This window comes from Acanthopagrus latus, chromosome 7 (genome assembly GCF_904848185.1).
Source record: "Acanthopagrus latus isolate v.2019 chromosome 7, fAcaLat1.1, whole genome shotgun sequence".
In the NCBI taxonomy this organism is placed as follows: domain Eukaryota; kingdom Metazoa; phylum Chordata; class Actinopteri; order Spariformes; family Sparidae; genus Acanthopagrus; species Acanthopagrus latus.
Window position 1 is genome coordinate 8806630 of NC_051045.1, and position 7102 is coordinate 8813731.

Genomic DNA, 7102 nt, shown 5'->3' on the forward strand with positions numbered 1-7102 from the left:
AAACAAAACACCAACCCAAAACAAAACATAGATTGTTCATGGCTCGTGTTTTATGTATGACTTAACAATTCACACTAATCAGAAAAAAACAGCATCATAATTCAACCATAATCACGAAATCCCCATTAAATGTTATTATTGCTACACATGTGAACAAATGTGTGACATCTTCTCCGACATGAGTCTGTGACTGGGTATCTATCATCCCATAAACTCAACAGTTAATTTTCAGTGAGGAGAGGCCAGCAGTGGTAGCAGCAGGGCAGATGTGGAGGCAGAGCCGGTGTGTGATACAGGAGGAGTGTATGGAGCCGAGGCAGGAAATTTGCTGTCGTGGGATAAATGACAATCATCCCTGTCTAAAGAGATGCAGACGCTGATTAAACAGGCAAGTTGTGTGAAAGCCTTCGTCAAAGAGGTGCATCGCAATTCATCATATCAGTGCTTTTAAAAAGGAATCTGATTTTCTTTGTGCGGGAGTTTAATGTGTTTGAGGCTGGACAAACATCATAAATCAACCCTGCTACAAAACAACACGAGGTACAGCCCTGTTGGCTTAACAGAAAAAACAATAATGCAACTTTAAGCTGTGTTTATTCTCATTAATATTTGATTGTCTCGGTAATGTTAGCGTCTCAGAGATGATTCAAAGCAGGGCAATGAATAGAACAGGTAAGAATAAAACACTCTTATTCATTTTTCTCTTTTAAAGCAAGGAGCACTTTCTCTGCAGAGGAAAATAAAAGCCAATGAGCTGGTACAGCAAAAAAGGAGAAAACCTTTGTTCTTCACCTGAATTTGTAGCATCTGTTTATTATTTTGCAATATATGTGTATTCATCTGCATTAGTAAGTGCTTGGCTTGTAGCTGATGTAAACATAAAAGAAACTCCCCCAGTGGTTTGAAGTTATTTTAGAGGTTTTCTATTTGCTCCTGCATGCCAATAAAGCAAGAAAAATCTAACTTACTGGAGGAAGAGAGTTGATGTTTCGTCCCAGATCTTTGGTTTTTGCTGACTTGGGATGAGACTCAATAATCAACTACTTTTCTCTGTGAAGTTCTGTAGATCACTAGATATTTACTCAAACTTTGGGTTATGGTTGTTTCTGTGGTTTTGAATGAACTGAATTCAACCAGAGCATTGCACAGTGTGCTGTCACAAGATGAAATTGAAAGATTCAAAGTTTCAGCATATCCGTGATTTGCAGAATCGTTCACTGTCAATATTTATTCTGGTGATTGGTGCACAGTATGTCTGCTGTTCAGGGGGGGTAATGGGCTGCTGATTCGTCATAAAAAGGGAGCAACATTTTTTAGCATGTGTTTTGGTTGAATAGGTCCCTCTGCAGAATTCTTGCTGCTGCTTCGATTCAGAGAGAGTTCCCTCCAACAGTTTCTCTAAAATCTGACAGTATAACAATGAGCTGTAAAGGGAAAGCTAGGGAAAATAAGACCTCATATTTAAAGACATATGGCACGTGGAGTTGAGGAAGCATGGGCTGGCAATAAGCAAGTGAACAGCCCCTTAATGGGACTTAAGCAACTTAATAGTTCCACAATATCTATACTGTATCGTCATGAACACACTGCCTATGGCCCGTGTGTATATTCTAAATATTTTCCAGATACTTGACTGAACAAGGAGGACACATACACTCAGATATTTGGACAGGGTGAGTTTGCAGAGGAAGGGGTGCCATACAAATATTTGAAGGGAGTGAATATTCAAAGGGCAATTGTGCTTTGAAGCGTGAGGAAATAAGCCAGGCCTTATCTCTGCCAGCATTTCATTTTCATTACACCTTTCAAAATTCAGTGGCTGACTGAGCGTAATAGTGCTCGACTGAAGCCACGGCAGATGTAATTATTTAAGGCTGTGGCTATTTGTTAGTTTTGGATGGTTCAAAGTGCCTCACATTGAACAGAGGATGGTCTTTGACTTCACAGGACTTTATTGTCACTTCAAAGGAATAGAAAGTTAATTTGATACTACATTTGGTTTTTTTTTTTGTAATGCAGCCCTCCTTCTCACTTCTTCTTCAGTTTTAGCAGACCATGCATCAGTTTCGTATCCTCTGCCGGATTCGTAGGCACTTGGAGGCTCGACTTCTCAAGCAGAAAAATGTCCAGGCTGAAAATAACACAGTTGAAAAGAAGTTACAGTACTGCTTGTTGACCGTCTGACTGGGAGGAATGGCGCGAGCCCACTGATCCGTCCTCCTCCCAATGAGGTCACGTGGCCCTCGGGCCCCTGGGAGCCTCCACAAACAGCTTGAAGCAGACACTGTCCTCTTTCATGGCTTCTCATTAGAGGGCCAGGATATTATGGTGGACACGTCAAAAGAAAAAGAGGTGCTGTTGCATCGCGCTTGAATCGAACGACCCCTATCCCACTTTACACTCCACTGTCAGTTCTATTCATTGTTCCCACTTTTTTCACATCACTAGTGAGAGACTGGTCGTATTAAGTAAGTTACAAGAGAGTGATTATTCGCGTTTTTCTCTGTCTTAAAACCGCTAAAAGCTCACCAATAACTTAACAATAAATGGGACTTAGTAAAGACTCCTTGTTGTATCAGCCTCAAATCCAATGAACCACAGCAGGTCATCTTCTTCAGACAATTATGATCTGATTCAGGATGAGAAACAGCTACAGCTACAGAGACATGTTGCTCATTGATCTTTGTTGCAGAGAAAGATCCATTTCAGTTATAATGGATCCTCAGTGCCAGGCTATCTCTCTCCGCTCTGTCCCGGTCAGTGATGGATGGTTCTCTGCAACTAAGGAGGACTTTGTCTTCATGCCAGGTGATCAATAGATGACTCGCCACACCAGAGACAGGCTCAACTTTAAATCCCTTGACAGGGGGAGAAATGCCAGAAAGCTAGAGGGTAAGTTTTAATGCCTTTAATTCCAACTCCTGGTGGGAATAGAACATTTGCTAGCTTTTTATTTCCACAGACTGTCATTGCAGTATCGACTGATTCAATGTTCAGTGTTGGTAGATTCCAGAAGCGGTCGCTCTGGAAAGGTCAATAGAAAAGTTGGTTGAGAAAAGTGGGTGCTCTTATACTGTGTGTGTCTTTAAATGTTGTAAGGAGTGAGTCTACGTGTCTGTGCATTTATTACTGAGTTGTGAGTGATGGTCAAGAAAGAAAAAATGCAGAGCAACAGCACCCTCTCCTGGACACTGTGGTGTAACTCATGCAATACTTGTTATTCGGGATAAAATATAGTATGTTTAATGCTTATATAATCTGGTACTGTACATTATTTGTTTGGTCTTGAAGGTTGAGCTAAGATTTAAGTTTTCAAAGCAATACATAATGTGTTACCATTGCTGGCAGATGGAGTGTGTTAACGTCACTGAACATGCTTATTTCATATTACTGAAGGTGCATTTTCGCTCCTTCCATGCATCGTTTCAGCGATTTTGCAAACCACTAAGAGAAGCTTGCAAAATCTATGCTAATCTTTAAAAAGACACTTTAAAGTTTACACATTTTACACATTAGAAGCGTGTTCACATGTCTTGCGTAGTAACACCACACATATGAAAAGAATTGTAGAAAGGCCTTTTGTGCAGAGATGGGAAGTACAAAACGTTGGTATGTGACATCATGGAAATGAGATTCAACAATCAACTACCTTTCTGGTGCATTTAGGAACAGCTTGGATAAATCACACTGATTCTCCCTCGAAGTTTAATAGTCTTTACAGTTTAATTATATTAATATGAGGTGAGGTTGAGTTAGCTTTGCACATAAATGGCTGGTAAAAATGCCTTATACTTTGATAACATTTCAGAGCCTGTACTCTTTTTTAACTTTTACTTGAGAAAAGAAGTTGAATCAATACTTTTTATCTGGGTATCAGTGCGTCTACTTGAGTAAAGAATATGAACACTTTTGCAGCCTCTGCTATTGTGGCTCCAGAGGAAGCTGCATGTAATTTTAATTTCTATAAATTACGTCCACTGATGTCACTCAGTGGCTAAATTGCACTATGGGTAGTGTTGGAAAAGCAGCCCTACTGTCTAACATCAAGACAAAACAAACGTAAATCGTACTGTTAACTTCTGCACTTTAATGCTCGTGTCTGCTGTCGGGTTCTTCTGTTTGTCATCAGCCAGTTATACTGGAGAGGAGAGTGTGTGTGGGGTCAGAGCCTCTGCAGGGGAACAGCAGATGTCTCCCAAAATAGAGGCAAAGGTCCGCATGTGTCACCCAGAAAACAGTAGACTGTGGTGACACTGAGGGCAGAAGTGTTGACTCAGGAACTGTGCTCGATGTCCTGCAATGGAGACAACCTTAGCAGCAAGCAAATCTCCATCTGCAATATCGGTGTACGTTAAAAGTTACATTGCAAGTCATCATGTTGCTTTAAAAGCAATGTTTCCGCAGAAAAACAACAGATTGTGTGGGGTGGGGTCCCCTCCCCTGTACCTATTCTCTATCTCTCTGTGATACGGCTCAGTGGTGCAGAGAGGAAACAATATTAATCGTCACAGGAACAGCGCAAAGTGTTTGTCATTTGTTATGTTAATTTCACACTTAATTGAGAATAACCTTCTCACAATCATCCTGAACAAATGCTTCCAGATGGTGACAGAAAGCTAAATTGTACAGTTCCCTTATCACAGAGCGCCTGAAGTCCTACATGATATTGGCTTGTTCTTGCGACAGAGTGCTCCTCAGCCAATAGAAAACTGGAGGTAATAATAGCAATACACTACATTTAGGGAATCAAAGCATGAAACCTGAAGCCAGAGCCCTCTTTTGTATGATGATTACTTTATACCACTTTGGTTTGAAGCCATAAATCACTTTCTCTGTTTAAAGGAGAGCACTTCGGTCCCTGATGAAAGGCTGAACTTTAATACTAAAGCAATCCAGTCCCAGCATCTTTGAATATTAGCCTGCTGTCTGTATTGTTTACATTTATTATTACACCATTGCTCATGTTTCCGTTTGCAGCAAAAGAGTGCATTTTTTATCTTCTTGCCTTGAACAAAGAGTGAATCAAAGACTAAACAGAATGAGTAAGGAGGATAGATCAGAAGTCAGCGATCAAATCGATCATGTTCATACAAACCCCAGACTGCGGCAACACAGTGGCATAGCATGCCAACTTTCAAAGCACTCAGCTACAGGCCCTGCATTTTAAAATGCTGTCATTAAATACTAATTAGTTTTATCTAAATGCTTCCTCTGGTTTCAATGTTTTCATACTGTCCTAATTTAAACCTAATAAAGAGATTACTGTGGGGCTAATTTAACTCTATGTCATAAAAAACCGTGGCACATTGTAAAACTAGAACGGCACTCAGTAGAGTGCATACCTTTGCCAAGGCCCAACTCTCCCCTCTGATTCAATCAAGCCTGATCACCGTTGCTACATTTCTGAATCCCCATGATCTCAGCTGCAGATTGGTGTTAGTTGCAGGTTTCTATCCTCATTTGTTGCCATATACCAGCTGAAAAGGTGCTCCCCTCTAAATCAAATGTACATTATTTTACACATGGTTGTTTTTCAGGATCCGTGTCTCTCAACCAAACAAGATGTGTGGGATGGACTTTTCATACAAGCTGTTATAATAAAGGCCAAAAGCAAAGAGCCGATGACTCTACACCTATGACAACATACTTCTCTGAATGTTAATCAGGTTGACAACAAAGAGTGTGGGTGAGGGGGAGAACTGAGTAAATTAAAAAAAAAAAAAAAGAGCCAGTGTTATGCCTATAGGCTCCAGTAAGGCATTGAGATTACTGAATGGGCAACAGTACAAAGGCAACTTGTGATGAAAATCAAGGAGATACACGGAAGCCTCACAGATACAGAGGCAGGGAGTGGGTGACTCATTCAAAGCCCATCAAAGAGACAGTACACTTTCGCTCTAATAAGCTGTTTGCAGTGGTCCAGCTGACATCCTCCTCTGAGCAGAAGATGCACACAAATGCAGTCTGCATATGAATTATTCAACGGGGAGGAAAATGATGCATCCAATTTCTATAAAAAGACCTTTAAGTATCAACACAAGGCTTTAAATGGTGTTTGTTTTGTTGTGCCTGCAGAAGTGCCGGGACAGCTCTATAATTAATGCATCACATGAGACACACGGTGACTTTTAATATAGGAGAAGAGGGGGGTAAATGTATGATTAAAAACATAATAATGAGCAGGATCTCATTAGAAATATCCCCGCTGTACAATCACATAAACCATTCTCTCTTCCCATCAGTCAGGTTTTTCCGGCTTGCCGTCACACAACACGCCTTCATTTAATGCAGCTTCTCATCCTGTTAATTACAGCACACGCTTGTATTACAGACATCACAGACAGGGCTGTAATTTACATAGCAGGTGTAATAACATATTAGACAGCAAACCAACGCATGAGAGGGCGAGGGTGCAGAAGAAAAACTGCGCCGATGACAGGCACATCTTCACAGACGAGCATGTTTGACGCGGTGCCAAAGGGGCATCCTACATGTATGATGATGAAAGAGTGGGGTGTCTCAGGAGAAGCCAATGGCCTCGCATAAACCAACATATAAATAATCCATGTGTAATCTCGCATGGAAACTGGCTGGGTGAAGTTCTGAGGCTTCCCCTGCATGGCTTATTTAAAATACAATAGAGGTTCATGAATGGAGAGGCTGCATGGTTCTCTCCATGTTTAATAAGCCATTGAGGTGACTGAAAGTAAAGAATAAGGTCCAAATTATAGGATGAAAACAACTGGAAGAAACATAGAGGTAAACTATATATAGACATCAAAATAGGATACAATAGAGCGGTAAAAGCTATTCAAAAGATGACTTTTGTGTCAGGATAATTGCACGTCTGAGTCACGCCATAGAGGATCGGGAACTCAGGACAGACGTTATGGACCCGCTCATAAAAGTGGAAGTAATCAATTACACTTTAAGGTCACGTCAGAAAAGAAAGACACGACCATTGAAGTGGCATTAAAAAGAGGTACCGTCTTGTCTGTTTTCAGCCTCGCTGCAACATTTCAGCAGTGCAGCCATCATAATTCTTTACAATAAAAGCAGGTTAACAGCAGCATGGGTGAAGGAACACTGCACAAAATATATA